At 29.9% G+C, this 24,859-nt stretch overlaps 1 protein-coding gene across 1 annotated transcript in view; it reads right to left on the bottom strand.

Moving 5' to 3' along the window:
* Kek5 (leucine-rich repeat, immunoglobulin-like domain-containing kekkon 5 protein) overlaps nt 1-24,592 on the bottom strand; it is a 101,231-nt gene extending 76,639 nt beyond the window's left edge. The window contains exon 1 of the mRNA XM_074250617.1: nt 24,556-24,592. The gene's annotated coding sequence lies outside the window, so the exon portion shown is untranslated. The remainder of the gene's footprint in view (nt 1-24,555) is intronic.
* Nucleotides 24,593-24,859: the final 267 nt, after the last annotated feature.

Below are 24,859 nucleotides of genomic sequence, written 5' to 3'. Positions count from 1 at the left end.
AATTAGCTCTATAGTATTGAACTTTTTGAGTCTCTCGCTGGTCTTGTTTGTTGTATAAAATTTGCAATAGTAGATCGTAAAAATTACTGAATGAGAAGTATTGTCCACCGTTACTATTTTATGAAATAAAAATTACGATAGTAAAATAGTAAAAATTCCTTCAATTTTCTTCCTGTTTATTATTATTTTAAAAATATCATAGTTCGGATCGATATATTGGTTTCATAGGTCGTTGTTCAAGGTATTGAATTAACTGAAGAAGGTGTAGCGCGAGTGTCTGGACTAATTTAAACTTGAGAGGTCTAGTGCATCTATATGTCCGTGTTTAAGTGTTAGTCAATACTGATAGATAATGCACTCAACTATCTGTCTCTTTTTCCACGCAAAGAATATCCAATTAAAATATTTGTAAACTGCCTAAGTAACCAAGTTCAGGCCTAATCACTGCTTCATTAAATATTGTAGATGGGTACAATAGTTTATTCTTTAATTAATTCTGCGTAAAAATAGTTTTACAGTCACTAAATACTGAAGGAAAAAATTTTTCGTAATTTTTTTGGACCTTTCTGAATTTTTTAAAATTCGTAAAAAATTTTTATTTGTTATAATAATAGTTAGTACGATAGAAACATGTATTGAGAAGACTCACACCAAATTTTAAGTAAATCGGTTCAGTAGAACTTGAGAAATCATGCCAAACGTTTTGAAAAATGCAGTTTTGAAAAAAATGCGTTTAAAATTTTAGGTAAAATTACGCTCGTTGTCAACCATAAAATGAAATTTTATCCCTACATTAACGATCTTTTCGAAAATATATGATCGACGCAAATTCTCAAAGCTAGTGAATATTTTTATTGTTTATCGTAGCTGAGAATCTAAAACACTGCAGATAAACAAAAAATCTGTAGAATGACAATTGTAAGCGAAAAAATAGTAAAACGAGCGTTGAAAAATTGTTTTTATACGCTTGTCACATAGTTCGGTTACAGTGAAATGCACGATAGATTCAAGGAAGTGGGGAAATGAATAAAAAAAAAAAAAAAAAATTGAATTCCAATCGAGCAGTCTCGATAAACGTAAATGATATATAGAAGCACAGATTTGTGAGTGTAATAAAAAAAGACACTCTGTCTATTCCATGTGATTGCCTTTTCAAAGGTGTTCTGAATAAAATAGCTATCATATGTATAGCCAGAACACATATATGCAGCAACACTGTGGAGCATTAATAATATAAATGCAAAGATAAATTAGTTTCTTCATTTTTCTTTATCAAAATAACTCTAGGGCTTTCGTAATTAAAAAATTATTTCATGATAGCTTCTACCCGCGGCTTCGCTCGCGTTGAAGCCCTTAGATAATTATCAAAGATCAATACATTCTAATAGAACTGAATAAATGTAATTCTGCCATTTCAACTTTTAAGTTATCAAAAATGTAATTATTTTGATGTAAAAATTTAATAACATACCAATTTTGTATTACAACAATTCAAACAGTCTGTTCAAGTCTTGGGTGCTTTACCTTATGAATACAAGAGCTATTTTCCAAGGTACCAAATTAACCTTCATTCTCTCAAGTACACCCTTGATTTTTAAATTTGTATTCAAGATGATCAAATTTAATTCAAATATTTCGCATGTTTTTTTTTTTTAAGTTTCTGAGTAATGCTTTTTATTAAATAATAGCAATGATGATGCAGCACGCCGACTAATATGATCCAGGGCCGTTAGAAATAAACATAAATTACTCAAGTTGCATTATTAATGAACTTTCTGTAACCGCGTGACCAAAATAACAGAATGGAAAATGCAAATGTGATATTATCCATTACTATTAACCACATTAGTATTCACGTTCATGTAACCACAACACGTTATATTTCTGCTGTCAAATGAATTCTATAGTTCGTTAACTATTCATTAAAAAATTATAAAAAATTAATGGAACCATAAAGGAAAGAATGAATTATACGGTATACTCTAATTTAGTTAAATAAATTCCGCAGTGCACTTAATAATATACGTTATGAAATTTTTATAAACACAGCAGGTATACACACATAAGATCCTTGAGAAAAAGGGTTCCATGATAATTGATTCCTGGACAAAATATCCCCGATAATTGATACCAAACAGACAGAATTTGTTAATAAAACCATTTTGTAATCGTGTTGCGCTCTTTTACACGGAAAAAAAAATATCGCTCTCGGAGCAATATTGTAATGCTATAGTAGCTATCCCCACTCAACCAACTGTTAGAGAGTTACTAGAGCCATCTAGTAGATCGCTCTGGCAGGAATACAGTAGTTGGCTAAAATAGCTAAACCGGTGCGCTGGGAGAGCCATACGGGATTGCTGTCAGGGGTAAATGCCTCGTTCAAGTCTCAGATTCTGCGCGCAGTCTTGTTTTTTGACACATTTTATCACCTCCAAAATTAATGTAATTATTTACTAGCAACCTGTAATTCATATGCGACTCTCGAGAGTTATGGATTATGATTAAAAAAAACTTTGGCTTATTAATTTTTTGTTCTTTCCAATAGAGATATTAATAGTTTGGGTATTTTTTAAATAAAGTTGAAAATAATTAGTGCAATGACAGGATCAAATCCGAATAATTTAATGAAAAATGTGGTGGAGCAAATTTATAAATCCAACAAATTATTTAAAACTCCTCCAAAAAATTTCTTAAAAAATTGACCATCAAAAAATATATAAAACTTTGAAAATTCTTAAATTCTTGTGACAATTTTTTTTTAAATGCTCCATGAAAAATAAATAAGTATTATCAAAAACTTGTTAATTTAATATGTAATCTATTTTATAATTTTTAATTACTTATTCTTTTTTATTTATCCGTATAATTTTTCAATAATAATTAATAAAAGATTGAATCGATAGAATAATAAAATTTTTTGTTATTAAATATAAAATATTAAGTATTTAAATCGTTTTGTCTGGTAAGAGGGCGCTGTAAGAAAAATGTTGGTTAGCGATTCTAGCCAACTAACAGATCGCTCCAGTAGCCCTAGAGTAGTGCTCTTGTAGGAATACACATTGCTACAGTAAGAATCTACGAGTAGGTATCTCATAGATAGCTTCAGTAACAATATTCTTTTTTCCGTGTAACATGGTTTTTGTGTGTGTTCATTCGATATTAGACAAACACATACGATTTTAACCAGGCTGTGCCCTTTAATTTTTTTTTTAACTTTCGAAAATTATAACGAATCCAAAGGATAACTTGTCGGGGATATTTTATCCGGGAATATTTTTTCGGGGATATTTTGTCCAGGGATCAATAAGCCTTATACCGAGAAAAAGCTATATATTTTACTAAAGTAAATAATTTTTAAATTTAATCACATCGGAAAAATTTTAATTTAGGTATTTTCTCGATCGAATTGAGTTACAATGGTTGATCAGATTGGATTTCGGTATATAAGAAAAAAATCAACAGAATTAGAAACATAAAAAGCAAAGTTTACAAAGAGCTATATCTTAGCCGAGATATTTCCTTCGAATCGTTAAATCTTCCACGTTATCTCGAGCTGTCGCTTTTCTCGTTGCCAACTTTTTTTTTTTAATTTTTTTCTCTTTGTGACTGTCTATCTCATCCATTTCTTCATCTTTTTTTCAATGTATTTTATTATTTTTTTTTATAATACTTATTTTTGTTATCTCGCTCGTAATGACAAGTCGAACGATGAAACAAAATGATATTACATTTTCCACTTTGTATATGCTTGCATCACGTATGAGTAAACAATCTTGTTCATCATCTCATGCTTATAACTTGCTTTTTTTACAATATTGATTTTATTAGATCTTGCGCCTCAGTTTTGAAAGATTTATCTTAATTTATTGTCTTCATTTTTTCGAAGCTTGAAGACTCACTTTTGTACAGGCCGACGGACAGCGAGATATATTTCATAATAATATAAAATTTATTCGTTAGGAAAGTATCATAAAAGTTGAAAAAAAAAAAAATTCTACTTAGTAATTATACTTACTGTCTTATTTTAATATCTCGTCGATATCAATAAGTTATAAGACTTACTGAAGGATATTAAGTAAAAAGTATTTTTAATATCATTGCTCGATATCAATTCTGCTGATATTATAGAAAATATTAATAATAATTGCAACAATGATAGTAATAACAGAGTTAAGGAGTGAAAACTTTTTGTGATCAAGCGTACTATACAAATATCAATGCTAAATTAATAATAGATAAGCCAAGATGGAAAGTATAAATCGCAATATTACTTTTCATTATATATTTGTAAATTTACATTGTTATTAAATACATAATATCAGTATATTTCATTTGATTATATTCGTAAATATACTAAATTATGTAAATATAATATTCCAACAAAATAATATTAAAGTTAAGTTATTAATTCATAAATTAGTGATCCAGTCGGCTTATCAATTGTGCCATTATCAAGTTAATGATCTCGGTTACATAATATCAATGTGTGTATGAAGGCTTGAATTTCCGGTATTACTAATATTTAATCGATTATTATTATTATTATTATTATTATTATTATTATTATTCAAATAAAAATGTATACTCTATATTTCAATCCACACATTGACATACTACTGATTTCTTTTTTCAACTAACTTTAAAATTTTTGAAATAATACCAAGCCAGGATTCGAACCTGAATCTTCCAATTGCATGTACAGTTCTACAACTCGAATTGCATGCCTTAAGCGTGAACGTAAAGCATCGCTCTACCCGGAAAGAAAATTCAAGGAATTTTTACTATTTTACTATCGTAATTTTTATTTCATAAAATAGTAACGGTGGACTATACTTCTCATTTAGTAATTTTTACAATCTACTATTGTAAATTTTATCCAACAAACAAGACCAGCGAGAGACTCAAAAAGTTCAATACTATAGAGCTAATTATACAATATGTGTTTGTGAACTTTACAATTCAACTATTGTAAAAATTGATAGTCGGTTTTTTTAAAAGAAGTTTTAGGGAGAGAGAGAGAGATAGGAGGTTGGACTAATTGCTACTTTTACAGTAACCGAAAAAAGAAATCGAAATTTTTCGTCCTATCCGGGAATCGAACCCAGAACTCTTTGGTTGGCAGCCAGGGACTCTCCCTCTACGCTATCTGAAGTAAACTACTACCAAAGTCCTTCAACATTTAGATAAACTCGGAGTCTAGCGCTGTGCACAGCCATCACTCACATTAATTGAAAAACATTCCAATGCGACTATTGTAAAATTTGTTATACTTCTATTGGAAAGATACAGAGGCAGCACTGGACAATTTTAATCTCTCACTTTTTACAATAGTAATATCTTACTTTTTCTAATCGTAAGTTGTAAAATTTCATGAATAAATAGTAAATTTTCTTCCAAAATATTTGACAATTAATACTAATGAAAGTATAGTCCAGCTTTACAATAGTTGTATCGTAAATTTCCCTAGAAATTATTTTCCGTATAGATATGGTTGAAAATTTTACCATCAACCTGATCGTAGCAAATATTATCTAGAATTATTATAAGTAATAATAATTCTTAATATTGCTTAAAAATTAACATTTATTATTTCACTTTTTAAAAGAATTTTTAATTAGACCTTTTTAATGAGAATTTATTGAATATGCGAGAAAAAATTCAAATAGCTCGGACTGGAATTCGAACCCAGAACCTTTTGATGACATACCAGCTACTCTACCATTTGAGCTGGTATATACCTGGTCAATACCAAATTTCCTTTGTCCTAAATTTATCCTTCCACAATTGCCAAAAATTTAACACATAACTATAAATGACCTTTATCCTAAACTACGTACTTATTCAAATTTATTATCAAATTTTCTGAACTAATTTTTAAATAATTTTTTGAAAATTATAAACAAAAGACCGAATTGAATATATTTATTTTCTTATTTTCCAGTTAATTGATAAATGTCTTAAGTTCTATTGTCTTAACTACTAAGTGACCTTGACGAACTTAACTCGATTGGAATTTGCTAATACGTAAAGACTACACGAGACGATTATATTTATTCTCAATAAAAACTTAGATTGGTTAATTCGGCCTAATGACGATTAGAATGGCCTGAATAACCAATTTACCTGAAGTTCCAATTAATTCTGTCAACGATGGGGTTTGTCCAAGAGCAAGTAAAATTTTGTGAACAGCAACTTCCTTCAGCTTCTCGAGTCCGTAAATTCCTTTCCTCGTCTCCTCGATCTCAATTTTCTCTCGTACAAATTATCTGTTTATTTTGATGGTAAGTCACTGAGCACTGTACAACCACAAGTCTCGTCCGCCAAAAGGTGCTGTTTTGGTCTTCGCCGGCTCTTTTATAACCTCTCTCTCAGGTTCTCGAATTTTCCCATTATCTCGTTCCCGCTTAGATTTTCTGGGGAACAGCGGTGGGGACTTAGCGACCCGTACGACCAGGTGACGAGTCTTACAACTAGCTACTCACGCTCAGAAGGTACGGAGTAGTCCCTACACACCGAGACAAGATAACAGTGACACAAACCCCGCGCGGGAATTTAAATTCCCTGTCACAAATTATGCTGTGAAGCGGGAAAGAACAGGATTTACGGTAATCATTACATGAAGTGTTCCAACATTCATTTGAATATGTATTAAAAAATAAAAGTATGTCAGTAAAGTGAGATAATAACCATTCTATTTTGCATTCGGTATTCTGACTATAGTATATTAAAGATTGTGATTAGGATCCTAAGCTTATGACTCTTTTAGGACAATTTTATTTTTACACGGGGTTGAACTACAATGAATAGCTTTTGAAATTTTTTTTATCGGTAAATAAGAAAACAGTTTATCCAATGCAAAGATTTTTGCAATTTTCTTACCCACCTTTTGAAATAATACTAAAATGGTACCGTATAAAGTTTTTTCAGTGGTGTCACGTAAATTATAAACGAACGACAACGTTAAATATTGAAGCTTTCTCATCTTATTTAGACACACAACCGAAGCTTTCTTATTTAGCTTCTTTCCGTATTATTCTTTTTATAGATCCATTCGTTCCTGCTCGCCACCATGGTGCCCGAGGCTTTTGTAGATGTTCGATACTTGCCGTGAACTACTCAGATAAAAAACTTTATTTCGCTTTTTTTTTTTCTTCTTATTCTGCTTTTTCTTCTCCGTCTTCTGTTAAGTTCACATATATATATATATATATATATATATATATATATATATATATATATATATATATATATATATATCTATTTAAATAAAACAATTCAGCTCCATCCAATATCCGCACGTGTTAGTTTAGAGTTAAAATTGTTTTATTTCATTATATCTGTTGGAAAAGAATTTAAGTAAAAATATACCCACAAAATTATTTATTTTAGTAACTTTAATTGATTTAGTTCTGTACACCGCACGCTGATCAACGAAAGAGCTCTACTTTTGGTTATTATTTTTATCCAGTCTAGGTAATTCGGTTTCTTTCAGAATCATTAAGTAGCTAAAACATGACAGCAACATGATTTGTCATGTTTCGGCTACATGACAATCATGTTGTGGTACCATGAGAAAATCATGTCGCGGTAGCATGAGAAAATCATGTGGCAGCAACATTATTTGTCATGTTTCGGCTACATGATCATCATGTTGCAATGGCATGATGAAATCATGTAATAGCAACATGATTTGTCATGTTTCAGCTACATGACAATCATGTTTGGATTTATCAAACTTTTCTTTTCAGTTGCTCATGTATAGTTCCTTAAATTTTTTAAACCGGTCGTTATACTCAAAAAGAAAGGCAGTAATAGTTAACAAGACACATTCAGAGTGGACTTAACGTTGTTGAATGTCGTACAGTACACAAGAACAAATGAATAAGGAGTGCTCATAACAACGTAGGTAAAGAATAGATAAATGACTATCTACGGGCTCACATCTCGTAGCTCTAGACTGCAGACTACTCTTGAGTCTGGAAGAATATATCCCTTAACTTACATACGACGTAAGATATTTTTTAGTGTACCAAGCTTGATTATCCCTCACCTTATTCACCAGTATCATCTCTAGATCTATCCTTTTTCCATGGCAGTTTCTCAAGTATATTGTATTGTAATAAAACAAGGGTATAAGAGTATCAGACCGTCATAAAAAGAGAAATAAAAACCTGTAGTATGTTCGAGTTATGTACATGTTAATAAAATAGATATAGAGGTAGAAGACTTGAAGAAATGCAAACTAACTAATACATATAGTTTAAATGTAAATGTTTGCAATTTTTAGCGCAATAAAAGTATGTCAATTTATTTCTAAATCACGTATTGGAACTGACTTATTTACTCATGCAAACACAAACTTTTGAAGCTAAAAAAATTGGTTTTTATGCATCATATTATTTTTTCCAGACCTCTGATAATACTTCAACTCATTGGTTGATTCGAAAAAAGTTGAGGCAATGAAAGAAAGTTTTAATAAGACTTAAATTAAAAAACCGATCTGCTGAAAAATTTTTTTAAGTAGTTTTTCAACTAATGGAAAATAACGTGCTTCCGAATATGTATTAAAAATACATGAAAAACTTAACAAAAGTTCTCAAGATTAAATTCGTTGCAATAACTTTACGTCCAAAAACTTTTAAGATTGTAGATAAAAAATATTTATTCGATAAATTATTATATAATATCGAGAAAAGAGTTATGGTCATATTATACATAGAACTTAAATAATATACAATAATTTATCATCGCAGGTATGATGGTGATGAAAGAGAAATCGAGATGTGAAGAAATATCTATTTGTGTATTAAAAATATCAAGTGACACAAGAAATGTGATTCTAGTGTGTCGTATGTGAAAATATCTCGATGATTTTAGATTTAATTTCATTCCATGACTCAAAATACGGCTATTCTAACAATCGTCATAAAAAGTTTAGAAAATCCAAATGAGCATACCTTAAGCGCTCATATCATACACAAATTATTTAGATTGAATGTTTACATTACGATTTGTTAATTTTTTCATCAAGACTTCTGTATTTTTTTTATTCGTTTTTTTTGTTTGAATTTTCCCGCGAGTGGTGTTATCTCCTCTGTAGGTTGAGCTAAAAAAAATCTCAACAGATTATAAAACAGTTAGTAATTATATCATCATGTATGTATAGTTTCTGCTTGTTTATAATTACTTCAATCCTATTTTATGAAAAATAATACATATGGCTGCCGAAATCGCAAAAAAAGTCACCGAACTGACAGTCGAAAAAAATTAACTGTATTGAAATGGAATTATTTTGACACGCAATTCTCACAAGGGTTTTGGCAAATTTCCTAAGGAATAAAACAAAAAAAAATTAAATCGTGAAAATGATTTTTGACAAAGTTGTCGTGTTATCAAGCCCAGTGCTCCTGTGAATACCACGCTCTTATTCATTTAATTCGTCAGAAAAACGAGTTTTTCCTGAGAAATCTTATTTAATCGATAAAAATATTTTTTTAACGTGTTCTGTAGTTATTATTATTTATCTCAATATGCTTTTTATACATAATTTTTTTCGTTTAAATTATAAAAATCACGTTTTAATCGAAATCACGATTTTTAGGCGAGAGTAGAGCATACCTGCGCGCTTCGCGCTTAAGGCATGCAAAATATTCAACGTTTTATTGAAATATCAAAAGAATTATAACATATTGTCAAATAATATTCAATGTAATACCATGAATATTCAATACGTTCATTTAAAAATGAGAAATATTTGTATTTAACTTGTTAATTACATTTTTTATGAATGAAAAAGCAAATTTTTAATTATAAATCAAAAAAATTCATTGTATCATTGAATAATTAAACATGCGCATATTACTCTCAATAAATATACGGATTTTATATTAAAACAATTCAAAGTCTGTTCAAGTACTGGGTACTTTACCTTATTGTTATTTAAAGAGGAAAACATAACGCTGATCGAAATAAAAATTAATTGAAATTAAAATGAATGGACATTATAATTATGTGTAGCAGAGTAAAGTCCTGTAATTAATGTAGATTAAGTTGATGGATGGATTGTACAGTTTACAAATCACTCCATATTTCAGTGCATGCCCATGTCATTGACAATACATTAGAGTTTAATCGATCGTTTGTAAAATGTTCGAATTCGAATTGTCGAAATTCAGTATCTCAATATACTCTCTTGTTTCAGCAGCTAGAGCTATCGAAATATTGAAATCAATGATCCAATGAATTATTTCCTATTCAAATTTCCATCATATGTATATCATTTGAAGTTTAATTTAGATTATTGGGTTTAGAACAATCTATTATATTGGCGATATCTATAGAATCAAATACATCGAATCTTCACAAGAGTAACTATCTATAGAAGGTATTACTATAATACAGTCAAGTGTTAAAAGAGAGATAGAAAGAGGGAGAAAGAGAGAACAAACTCCGATAAACTATCATCTCTGTACACAACCATTTAGTTATCGATTTTCAATTCACCTATTGATACCCTTGCTAAAGTTGAGTCATAAAGTATGATATTCGATCAAACAGTTAAATTTACCCTCTATAATTTTCGTCAACACACAAATTATCAAAATTCATACATGATAAAAATAAAGTTATAAATTATTTATTTTAATTCAAATTTCACAATAATAAAAACAGCTTTTATGTTTAATTTTCTTGAAATTTCACATCAAATAAAATTTTTTAAGACTTTAAGGTTGTTTTTCTGCGGTATAGTGTGGTCAGAGAGCATTTATTACTATCGGAAGTTTGATACTATTGTCAAATCATTTTATACCGTTTAAATTATTATATCTCGACAATAAAACGATCAAGCGGAATTTATTTAATATTTGGGCAATCAGAAAGTGTTGAATGCATTGAGTACAAAAATTCTGCAACTTCTCGCTACTTTCGTAATTAAGCGCTCAAAATTGCGCCTAGTACGTTTTTGAGCTCTTCGAGCTCAAAAATATAATTTTCATGTTCAAATCATTTCAGTATAAATATTCTCAATTATGGTTATTGGGTATAAATTCTATCGATTAATTAGATAATTGCATCATCACTGATGCGGAATATGAATACCATTTACCCTAATCGCATGTAACTTAATCCGCGTTTATCAGATACTTAAAAACACAACATTCAAATGATACACTCTATATTATTACATTCATCCATTCACGAAAAAAAAATATTGGTTTAAACATCACACCACAAGTGATAATAAAATTGTATTTCAATAGTGGTTTAATTTTGTAAACACAGGCGATACAAAAATTGAATGTCACATCAGTTTCTAGCGCATGCGGAAACCAATTGTATTTTTTCACCAACACGGAAAAAAAAAATATCGCTCTCAGAGCAATATTGTAATGATATAATAGCTATCCCCACTTAACCAACTGTTAAAGAGTTATTAGAGCCATCTAGTAGATCGGAAATACAGTAGTTGGATAAAATAGCTAAGCCGGTGCGCTGGGAGAGCCATACGGGATTGCTGTGAGGGGTAAATGCCTCGTTGAGGGGTAAAAGTTTTAGATTCTGCGTGCAGTCTTGTTTGTTGACACATTTTATCACCTCCAAAATTAATGTAATTATTTACTAGCAACCTGTAATTCATATGCGACTGTCGAGAGTTATGGATTATGATTAAAAAAAACTTTGGCTTATTAATTTTTTGTTCTTTCCAATAGAGATATTAATAGTTTGGGTAGTTTTTAAATAAAGTTGAAAATAATTAGTGCAATGACAGGATCAAATCCGAATAATTTAATGAAAAATGTGCTGGAGCAAATTTATAGATCCAACAAATTATTTAAAACGTCTCCAAAAAATTTTTTAAAAAATTGACCATCAAGAAATATATAAAATTTTGAAAATTCTTAAATTCTTGTGACAATTTTTTTTTAAATGCTCCATGAAAAATAAATAAGTATTATCAAAAACTTGTTAATTTAATATGTAATCTATTTTATAATTTTTAATTACTTATTCTTTTTTATTTATCCGTATAATTTTTCAATAATAATAAAATTATTAAAAGATTGAATCGATAGAATAATAAAATTTTTTGTTATTAATTATAAAATATTAAATATTTAAATCGTTTTGTCTGGTAAGAGGGCGCTGTAAGAAAAATGTTGGGTAGCGATTCTAGCCAACTAACAGATCGCTCCAGTATCCTTAGAGTAGTGCTCTTGTAGGAATACACATTGCTACAGTAAGAATCTACGAGTAGGTATCTAATAGATAGCTTCAGTAACAATATTCTTTTTTCCGTGTACTGTAACCAAGGATAGAGTATAGAATCCGTCAAATCAGTTCAATTTAAAAATACCTCAGACAAATATTTCAGAAGGTGATGCAAATTTTGAATCAACTGGGATTACACCATAAGTAATACAGTTTTTGTATCCCTCTAGCACTCTTTTTCCGTGCACACTAGTATTGGATACTTCTCAAAGTTGATAATAGCTTATGAAAAACTATTTTAATCAATTGACAGATGTTGCTCTCTTGGTACCAGTAAGCTGTTTATTTATTATTCCCTTGTGACTGGAAAGTTTATCCAGATCCTGTATATTGAATTTCGTTAGTATGGTTCGAACATGCGGTGATAAAAGGGATAAAGTGAAGTGGAAGTACACTGGTACTCTCAAACATTACCTATAAGCGTTTATACAAGAAATGCAAGTAGAAGTACGTTAAAGGTTACTGAAGTGGTAGCGAGTGAACCAGAGAAATTAGACAACACACAAGTTCGACTTGGGAATTATAGTTTTCGTAAATGTGCTAGCAATGTTGAAGTGAAGTCACTTCTGCTGCAATCAAAATAATAATAAAGAGAAGAGGTGGGTAGTCAATACATTATTATAATCATCGTTAAACTAGTTCTACCAGAAACACGAACAACGTGCCCGAGTATATAGATCAAAAGTTTGCACTGCAAGCTTTGTAACAGTTCATACTTTATCGACTTTACACATATCATTTAATTAGATAATACCTTAATAAAAGTGTAAGTTTTATTATGCTCTTCATAGCAAAAGTTACAGAATTTTAAATTTATTAGTTTTGATTCGAGTTTTCTTCATTATAATTTATCAATCAAAAAAGAAAAATATTGGAACTATTAAAATTTAATTTAAAACGCCCATGAATTGTTTATTTATTTTTTTTTAATCAATTATGCTGGATTATTTATTCTCTCTGACATTTATATAACTCCTGATAAATTAAAAATGTTATCGAATACAAAATCGAAAATAAACCATGGATTCAATTGGTAGTTGGATCTAGAAATAACAATGAAACTGAGACTAAAATACAACTACTTGAAGAAGATCAAGAAAATGAAAACTTGTTGGACACTCCAACATCTGTCGAGAAAACTCCCAAGAGGATGAAGAAGAAAGAAGGAAAAAGAGGTCGTGGAAGACAAAAATTAGTTAAAAAAGGATTGAAAAGTCGTCCTAGGAAATGATTATCGACAGCTAGCAGTAGTAAAGTTGAAGAAATTTTCAAAAATTACGACAATGAAGATGATAGTGGTAAAATTACTGGAGTGGTTAATATTGTCTTATTCGCTTAATTTACTTAATCAAACTCCTCTTTCTAACGCCTGTCTGCTTGTTTATAATGTAAGGACATGACGTTGATTTCATATCCTGAAAGGATGTCTTCATGAGTAGTAGACTCGTGCTTATTTCCATTCACTATTCAATGCTGTAAAGTTCCAGATTCTACAGAAGTAAACATATATATTCTGCCAGAAACGATATTTAGTACTTATCTGTTCAAATGGTTGTCGTCATCCGGATTATAAAGCGGTTAAAAACATGAATGTGATGATGAAAGTTAGATTACAGTGTCACATATTACTGCCAGACATTTTTTAAAACTTATTACATGTCCAATTATAATGTCCATTCATTTTAATTTCAATTAATTTTTATTTCGATCAGCGTTATGTTTTCCTCTTTAAATAACAATAAGGTAAAGTACCCAGTACTTGAACAGACTTTGAATTGTTTTAATATAAAATCCGTATATTTATTGAGAGTAATATGCGCATGTTTAATTATTCAATGATACAATGAATTTTTTTGATTTATAATTAAAAATTTGCTTTTTCATTCATAAAAAATGTAATTAACAAGTTAAATACAAATATTTCTCATTTTTAAATGAACGTATTGAATATTCATGGTATTACATTGAATATTATTTGACAATATGTTATAATTCTTTTGATATTTCAATAAAACGTTGAATATTTTGCATGCCTTAAGCGCGAAGCGCGCAGGTATGCTCTACTCTCGCCTAAAAATCGTGATTTCGATTAAAACGTGATTTTTATAATTTAAACGAAAAAAATTATGTATAAAAAGCATATTGAGATAAATAATAATAACTACAGAACACGTTAAAAAAATATTTTTATCGATTAAATAAGATTTCTCAGGAAAAACTCGTTTTTCTGACGAATTAAATGAATAAGAGCGTGGTATTCACAGGAGCACTGGGCTTGATAACACGACAACTTTGTCAAAAATCATTTTCACGATTTAATTTTTTTTTGTTTTATTCCTTAGGAAATTTGCCAAAACCCTTGTGAGAATTGCGTGTCAAAATAATTCCATTTCAATACAGTTAATTTTTTTCGACTGTCAGTTCGGTGACTTTTTTTGCGATTTCGGAAGCCATATGTATTATTTTTCATAAAATAGGATTGAAGTAACTATAAACAAGCAGAAACTATACATACATGATGATATAATTACTAACTGTTTTATCATCTGTTGAGATTTTTTTTAGCTCGACCTACAGAGGAGATAACACCACTCGCGGGAAAATTCAAACAAAAAAAACGAATAAAAAAAAGTATAAAAGTCTTTATGAAAAATTTAACAAATCGTAATCTAAACATTCAATCTAATTAACTTGTGTATGACAAGAGTGTTTAAGGCATGCTCATTTGGATTTTCCAAACTTTATTACTACTCCTTTCATTGTATACCTCAAAAACATCGTTAAATTCAAAATTGTTTATATTTTTATGAAAATCACGCATTTAAACTAATAATTGCATTTTTATATGTGAAAAGCAGGGCCAAATACGTTTTACTTTGAAACCTGTTCAACTACCGGGCACTTTACTTTGCTCCTGCATCAATATTGTATGAGTGATAATCAGAATTTAAAACAAATATTATAAGCAAAGAACTACAGATTGCAAAAGTTAAAATGCAAGGGGTGAAAGAAGTGGATTAATAAAAAAAAAAAAAAAATGAATTGTGCAGAAACAAGAATAAGTATACTTTTCGACTTCGTAGTTGTTGTAGTTGTTTGAAGAGGTAAGTAAAAAAAATTAAAATAAAAACATTGCTATACATCGATTTGTTCTTCTTTTTCGGTTTTGTTATTTAAATCGGATTAAATAATCTATTTTGATGAATATTTATTAATTTTTTGTAGCTATTATATGCGTATAATATCTGTAAAAAATGTGAATAATATTTTTTTCATATGACAACTTAAATATTAAAAACTAAAAATGTATAAATGTGTATCCATACACTAAAGTTATGTATATATATATAAATGTTCTGTTGTCAAATTTTAGCATATACGTGAGTTAGTAACAGATTATTCGAAATTCAATCAGTGAATTCGTGAGAGACTGCCGTATGCTCGACTTGTCAGCTGTAGCAACGTCAGCCGCATGCAAATGACGTAATCTCCCGCGAAAGCTGTGAGCATTCTATAAGTATACGTTGTACATTGTAATATTCATGACCAGAAGATTACAACTTTTATGCACAAAGTAAAAAACTAGATAAAAATAAAAAAATTCCGCTGACTTTCAATTTTTATAATGAAAAATTATCAGAAACTAAAATGGATGTATAAAATTTTTCATGCGAATCATTCATTTCTATTTGTTTGCACTTATATTACGGTCAGCTGAGTCCTACCGATCCTAATTTTACACACGTGCGCACATATTTCCACTCTAATGCCAGAGGTAGAGGTTAGATTGGTCATGCATGTGGATAATGTCCATTGTATTTACTTTTTTTACATTACCCTTTCTTTTTTATCTTTTTATCTTGCTATCTATTTTTTTCCTCGAATTTTTTTTATGCGACCTTTCTTTTCAATTCTTCATCGGATTTTATTATGTACACAATGTAAAAAGATATACTGGCTTGTATATTTATTGCCCACATTTTGATAATCGTGTTAAGACATAAAATTAGTTTTTTTTATAGATGGTTTGTTAAAATTTACACGGAAAAAAAATAAATAGTAGATGCAACATGATGCAGTATTGGTGAATATACATGATAAAATCATGTTGCGGTAACATGATTTATCATGTTTTGGCAACATGACAATCATGTTGCAGTAACATGAAAAAATCACGCGGCAGCAACATGATTTGTCATGTTTCGGCTACATGACAATCATGTTTCGACTACATGACAATCATGTTGCAGCCACATGATTTGTCATGTTTTAGCTACATGACAATCATGTTGCAGTAACATGATTTGTCATGTTTCGGCTACATGAGAAAAATCATAAAAATTATTGTAAACGATATTTATGCTTGAATGAATTATGTACTTTTTTTTACAATTTTTTTTTAGTTAATAACATTGGTACAAATCGACAAAAGCGATGGACCGCAGTTTGGAACAAAAATCTTTTGATAAAATTACGATAATCAATTGTAAAAAATCTTTTCTAACCAGTAAATTTCCCTCTAAAGTATTTAAAAGTTACGAGTGATACTGGGTGGATATACAAACAAAATTAGATTTCCTTAATTTTGATAAACATTGAAATATCCTAATTTAACAAACACAATTGTTTTAAGTCATGAAAATTTAAATGTTCTCATTTATTTATTATCACCTTTTATCTCTTTTCTGAGCTTAAACGCTGTCCAAATATCTTGCTTAGTATTGTATAGAAGTTTTGTAATGCAAACTGATATAGCTGGGATGCTTTATAATCTGAGGTGCGATTTTATAATACCCACTCACTCTTTTGCCTTTATTTATGCCAAAACTTAGAAGGCACAAATTGCAACACCCTAACAATGAATCATTGTAAGAACGAAGTTTTCGTCCAGGTTCCAGGGAATATTCACTCTATACTTGCTCACTCATTCAGTTCTACTTCCTTTTTTTTCTGTTTTATTGTCAGTTTCCAATGAAAAGCTTTCACGATAAATTCTCATACAAAACCGTAATAAATCTGAAAGCGCATTTGTTGTTTATTTATTTATTCATTCTTCAACAATAATTATAGTGTTATCGAAGTAATCTTTCATTTTGTACTGTAATTTATTTCTTGAATAGAAAAAGATATTCTATAAATATTTCTGAAGTTCAAAACTGATTGAGCATAGAAGTCTTTCATTCCATTCAAAATTGTTGTCGATTCCCTTTTCAATATTTAACTATGATTTTTGCACGCCTCATGGCGCGAAAGTTCAAAAGTTGAGCTTTTGGAGCGAGTATAACAAAAAAAAAAAAAAAATACATTTATATGCGTATAAAGTTCCGTTATGAACACGAATGTAAAATTCATTAAATCTGTGAAAAACAAGCCATTAAATTATGTAATGTAAAGCAATCTCTGGAGTAGAAATACATTTTGATAAATACTTTGAAGCTCCATAAAATGCTCTTCAAATGATCAAAGGAAAAACTACTTTCCGTATGTTTGCAATTAGATGGCTTCAAAATGGTATCATCACAATTTTTATTGTTTCTTGTCATGTATTTCGTGACATTACAAGTACGCAGAAAGTTTCCGCACAACTTGATTCTGCATACCATAAGCATGATAGCACAAAAGGTAGAGTATATGCGACAGAGACCCAGAAATATGTTATCCCTCTCACGCTCGTTCTAACTTGTGCATGAAACTATATGGAACTCCGTGTCGGAATTTCAATTTTTTATTTGCTTAGTCATACATACGCAATAGGTTTTAGGGTTTTAACATTCAAAATATACAAAAAAAAAAAAAAAAAAAAAAAAACTACGAGGTAATAAAACGTTTTTCACAGAAGCTTTTAGTTTGATGCAAAATAAAATATCTGAAACTCGGTTGACCCTGCAGGCGATCTCTAGAATTTTTCGCTTTTTTGAGCTTACAACGCTCAAAAATTTTTTGGTTGGTGAATGTTTAAGCTTTTTGAGTTTGAAATATGTGAGATAATTAATATTTATTAACTATTATGAAATTATCGGTAATTTCACATTTTTTTTTTTTCAAAGTCTTAAAGTTTTAACTGATTAAGTACTTGATAGCATTAATTTTGAGCAGCTACGTAAAAACATTAAACAGCTTACTTTTTTTCTGAATTTGAATTCAAATGCTGGCTGTCGACATAGTAACAAAATACCATCATCGTTAAAGTTTTGCCATTCTCCATTATTTTTACTTGTCCTCTGATCTACCTTACCCGAAAGATTCTTGGCAAACCTCCATTGCGGTTTTGCAGTTCACTCACTGTTATTCCACCTCAAAGGATTTCTACCCATTTAGGATTAGTTAGCTTCTTTATTAATTTTTTTTCTTTCTATGGCTTTTATTCGATTTTTATGAAGAAGAAGAAGTTCTGTTCTTTATTGTATCAATTTATTGAAGAATTTCAGATACGATGTGTTGAATGTAATTTCCTAAAAAATTTCATGTTGTAAGATGAATTAATTAGAGTGTCTTCTTAATGTACGTCTACTCATATTATTGCATAAATGCACTGACAAAAAAGTATCTTTATTTGAGAAAAAAATTCATGATCCAAGAAAATTATCCCATTTTTTTTGTCTTATAATAATTTCATAATTAAATGAGCATGAGAAGTCACGGACTTTTGGATTTTTCAAACCAGGGGATATATCACACCGTGTAATTGAATATTAAATACTTTCTTATCACCTTAAAAGTAAATATAGATTTTATATGACTTTTATATTTATAAAGAAGAACGAGAATAAGATTTCAGACTTCAATTCCATCGACAAAAGCCTTTAAAATAGTAGAATAGTCAGCAGGTAGAGCTAGTAAACAAAAAAAAAGAAATAACATAAAAAACGAGGGCAAACGAAAAAGTTGGCACAAAACTTTGTGCATTAGAGAGCATTACAAAAGTTTATCTCAATATTCCGTTAAGGTGGAACTATTTTTTTTATTTTATCTTTTTGTGCCTTATGGTAAGTCATAACTTGCGGTCACCAACGAAATTTAGGGAATGGAAATATCAAAATAGTTTAGAACTGTATCTGCTAGCATATTTAATAGTCATCGATTTTACATGATGTGGTGAAATTCTTCAACTTTAGTGATACAACAACATGGCGCGAGAATTGGAAAATTTTAAAGTTGATATTGAAAGAACGTTGAGAGATAAAATGCTTCTAATGTTAGACGTTCAATTTTCCAATGATTCATTATTTTGTACGTACTTACTTACGTCGGTGAGCTTCAAGATTGTCGATTCCTTGTTTTTTCGATACAGCTCAACTATGCACATCCCCTCACAGGAAACGAGAAGATTATATGGTATGGGTGAGTGAGTAAGTGGATATTCTATATGGGAGGACGATGCAATGCCACTTTCATGACATTAAATTGGTGAGCTACGTGAAACGAAAGAAAATTCACAGCGATTCAATGTATATGTGTACAACAAATCAATAACGGCTGGAAACTAGAAACTTACGATAGCGAATTGACAGAAACTAGAATATTGCAATGTAATTTATTTTACTTTTTCAAGTCAAATTCATGTTGTTCATTTTACAAAATATATTTATGGCTATTTATCAACTCATTGGAGTACCACAATAATAAAAAAAATTAGGAAAACGGTTGTTCCTGAAGGCCATCCCTGCAACTTCCCACTCGAAACTGCGCTTATTATGTTTTTGAGCTCTTCGAGATCAAAAATATAAATTTGATGTAGTTTTGAGCTCTCCGAGCTCAAAAGTCTGATGGAAGTTTAATAAAACACTATTTTTTGAATTTTCAAACCGCAATAACTTTTGAATGAATGAACCGATTTTCACGCGGTTGGCGGCATTCGACGCAGTTTTTTAAATTCTATGATACATTCTTAAACAAAAATTGATAAAGCCGGAAGTTTCGGTGTAATTCGAAAAAAACGCTTTTATTCGATTTCTTTCGTCAACGATAACTCACGAACGAATCAACCGATTTTGACCGGCTTGGTGGCGATCGACGTGATTTTTCGATGTTAAGAGCTGATTAGTTTTTAGAATTGATCGATCGAGCCGTTTAAAAATTATTCAAAAAAAACTTGATTTGAAAAAATTTTTTTCCGTAGTTTTTTTAAGATTCCTCAAAATCTACCGGTCGGAATCGGTCCAAATTGTATTCAAAATCTAAGTTTGGTCAAGCCCTTTCAAATGACACCAACCGCGATCAAATCGGCCAAGCCGTTCAAAAGTTATGAGAGGTTTACATACATACACACATACATACATACAAACAGACATACAGACAAAATCGCGGGAATAGTCAGAGAAGCTTTCTAGGACCTCAAAACGTCAAGATCTGATGGAAACTCGATTTTCGGACAACGGGATAAAAACATCTACCTCCTGTTTTGTATTTTTTTAAGAATACAATTACCATTGAGGAGTTTATTTTCAGATTTTCCACATATATTTATTTCTATAAAAATAAAATTTAATGATCTTTATTAGCTAAAATTCATGTTACTTGACATCGAGGTATCAAAAGTACGACCGAAGCGTCGCATTCAATTGATTGTACTCAAATGCAAACGAGAATATCTTAAGTGTTTTTTGTTCTTCGTTATTTTGTTAACCTCTATATCTCCGAATACTAGAATCGGTATTCTCTTATCAATCCTTACGATCAAGCGCAATCGATCGAAAATCTCCATATACATTTATATGTATATAATCCGTAGATGTGTATGAGTTCATTGGATTCGGCGATCGTTTCACGACCGAGTACATGGTGAAAAGAGGAAATAGCATATACACCAACTGAAGGGTTTTAGGTGTACGTGAGAATTATGCAGGAAACTCTGAGAGCTCCAACAACTCTCAAGTGGTTGGTATAGAGAGGAAGAGGTATGATTTTGGCTTTCCAATTACTTCAACCCCGAAGGAATTCACAAGTTCATATTGCCACTCTGTTGATATATTGTTATGATTTTTATTGACAGGCATCGATCATTGGTTTTGGTAATACTAAATTATTGCGAGTAATTTTGGTTAATAACCCAATAATGTTGTGTAGCATATAACTATTTAGCTACACGGAAAAAAAATATTGTTACTAAAGCCATCTATTAGATAGCTACTCGTAGATTCTTACTGTAGCAATGTGTATTCCTACAAGAGCACTACTCTAGGGCTACTGGAGCGATCTGTTAGTTGGCTAGAATCGCTAACCAACATTTTTCTTACAGCGCCCTCTTACCAGACAAAACGATTTAAATATTTAATAACAAAAAATTTTATTATTCTATCGATTCAATCTTTTATTAATTATTATTGAAAAATTATACGGATAAATAAAAAAGAATAAGTAATTAAAAATTATAAAATAGATTACACATTAAATTAACAAGTTTTTGATAATACTTACTTATTTTTCATGGACCATTTAAAAAAAATTGTCACACGAATTTATGAATTTTCAAAGTTTTATATATTTTTTGATGGTCAATTTTTTAAGAAATTTTTTGGAGGAGTTTTAAATAATTTGTTGGATCTATAAATTTGCTCCACCACATTTTTCATTAAATTATTCGGATTTGATCCTGTCATTGCACTAATTATTTTCAACTTTATTTAAAAACTACCCAAACTATTAATATCTCTATTGGAAAGAACAAAAAATTAATAAGCCAAAGTTTTTTTTAATCATAATCCATAACTCTCGACAGTCGCATATGAATTACAGGTTGCTAGTAAATAATTATATTAATTTTGGAGGTTATAAAATATGTCGACAAACAAGACTGCGCGCAGAATCTGAGACTTGAACGAGGCATTTACCCCTGACAGCAATCCCGTATGGCTCTCCCAGCGCACCGGTTTAGCTATTTCAGCCAACTACTGTATTCCCGCCAGAGCGATCTACCAGATGGCTCTAGTAACTCTCTAACAGTTGGTTGAGTGGGGATAGCTACTATATCATTACAATATTACTCTGAGAGAAATATTTTTTTTTTCCGAGTAGAAATAAAAAGACTGACTTTTGGACAGCTGTGGACTCGTAACCTCAGTTTAGAAAATGTAAAAGAAGCTATCTGCGTCATTCCACGGAAATAGAGCATTACTTCAACCGCTTCGCGCTATGAGGCGTACAAAAATAAATTATCATTCTCAGTGCGAAGATTCATATCAGTAGAACATTCAAGACGAACGTCCAACTATAAATTTTGTAATATTCAATATTTATTAGTTCGATTTAAAACATATGCAAAAAAATACATGCTTTTAATACGAAATTTTTTCCATGGTTAAAAATTACTTCAATAACTGTTTTTGTATTTTCCATTTTAATACAAATTTTGAGATCATGCACAAAAGAATAGTTGTCGAAACATACGTGGTTATTGCTCGAAAATATGATTCAATAACTTGATATAGATCTGTTAAAGCTCTTTTATTCGGAAGAGTTATCTGAATGCATTGGTGTGGATGCGACAAATATTTCTGGGTGGCAATATTTTTGGATGTTTATTGTACCATTGCGGTTTTATATTCATACGACATGTGTTGAGGCTTGTATATAACATTTCTATAGGTAACTGATACAGGCTTACTATTTCCCAATAGTATAAGATAAAAATAGCAGAACTTGTATGAATAACAGCGAAGAATATACATAAAAATATTTAGGCATCAAAATCTAAAACTAGCAGGTGTAGGTTTTGATATAAAAATGAATCACAATGCAACAGTACTATTCAAAAGATATTGGTTGTCTAAAATACGATGACGCACGAAATGCATATAGATTTAATAGGAGTTCATAGTATGTCCTACTTTAAATTATCCGATGTACTAAAGAATTTTGCTCATTTCAGGCATGAGTATCCAGAAATTCGTTATGTCAAAGTTATAAACTATTTATACAAAAAAAAAGTATTTTTTTATTTACAGTATTTTTTATACTGAGCAAAAACTTAGTATTGTTTTAATAACCATACATAGTATTTTACTCAGCACTAACGACTTTTCACAATACTTCAAGTTACTTTAAGAATACAGAATGCACAATGGAATGGTTATAACTTCACTTTACTGACATAGTTTCATTTTTTTGTACATATTTGAATGAATGTTGGAACGCTTCGAGTTATAATTGCCATAACTTCTGTTCTTTCCCGCTTCACAACATTATTTGATTTTAAAAATGGACGGTGCACTGATAGAAAATTTATGTTGACTCAAGAGATATTTTCTTGATCTAAGAATTTATTTTGGAAGACAAATGATTATTTTGCTTTAAGAATTTCTTGCCTTGATTTAGATTTTCTTGGCTTAAGAGCTATATTATCTTCAATCGATACATTTAGTTTTTCAACCAAAATAACATTATCGTTTAAAAAACTTAAAATAATTCATCAAAGTAGATTTCAAAAACTAAATAGTCTTTAATTGTTGTACCGAAAAAAAAATTATTTCTTGGAAATAAGTAAATTAATGACTCAAAAAAAAGCCATTGTTAACACAAGTCGGTAATATCTTGAATCAATGTTATCGCCTATCTTGAACCAAGAGACAAAAATTCTTGAAAGAAATATATCTATATCTAGTTTCAAGAGTTCAAATTTTCCGAAAAAAAGTTTCTTGAATCAAGATTGTTTTTCTATCAGTGTTGGCATGCGCTTAAATACTAAGAAATATTTCTTAGTATTTAAGAAATATCCACTTTTATAATTTAGATGAAAAATATTAAAATATATCATGTAAGCAAACTATTCGTAACGTGATTGGTCAAATATATCAAAGCATAAAAATATATGCAAATCCTAAATTCATGCGCGCGCAAATTTGAATTCTAGTTTTATAAATACTAAGAAATATTTTTTAAACATTAAGAAATGATTTCTTAAAGACAAAAAAATCTTCTTAAATGCTAAGAAATCCTTTTACCAGTGTATAAACCGGGTAGCTCAAATGGTAGAGTAACCAATATATCATCGGAAGGTACCGAGTTCGAATCCCAGTCCAAGCTGTCTGAATTTTTTCTCGCATATTTTATAAATTCTCATTAATAAGGTCTAATTAAAAATTGAATTTATAAGTAAATCTTCAAGTTGCATCAAGAATTAAAATTACTTATAATAATTGTTTAAATTTATTTTCTGACTAAATATTATATAAGGAAAACCACTTAGGAAAAACTCGGAATTTACTATAGAATTGTTGCTTAGAGTATAGATCAAAGATTATAATTAAAGAAATTTCAAGGAATGAATTGCAGGTTATTAAAACTTACCAACGCTGCTAGAAGATTGAATGCAGATGTATCTTCGGTAACTCTTCTCCGCGTCTTCTTAGATCTGGAACAAATTTTTGAGGTATTGAAACGTTTTTTAACTGTTAAATAAAGTAAAATGAGAAAACTAAAAGAAACAATTTGTTTGTGTTATCAACCACGATAAAAGCAGTTTACTGCGTCAAACCCTTCAATAAAACTTAAATGCTTGCATCAGATTTCCATTCGACACCCGTTGATTTGATTACGTAACTCTACAAAAAAATTTGTTCAAACTAACAAAAGATCTTCTACTGCTATGCTA

This window comes from Cotesia typhae, unplaced genomic scaffold (assembly GCF_013202065.1).
Source record: "Cotesia typhae breed Kobodo isofemale line unplaced genomic scaffold, CoteBio_Ctyphae contig_59, whole genome shotgun sequence".
NCBI classification, from domain to species: Eukaryota; Metazoa; Arthropoda; class Insecta; order Hymenoptera; family Braconidae; genus Cotesia; species Cotesia typhae.
The sequence above is the reverse complement of the archived record's forward strand: the minus strand, read 5'-3'. Positions and strand labels throughout refer to the sequence as shown.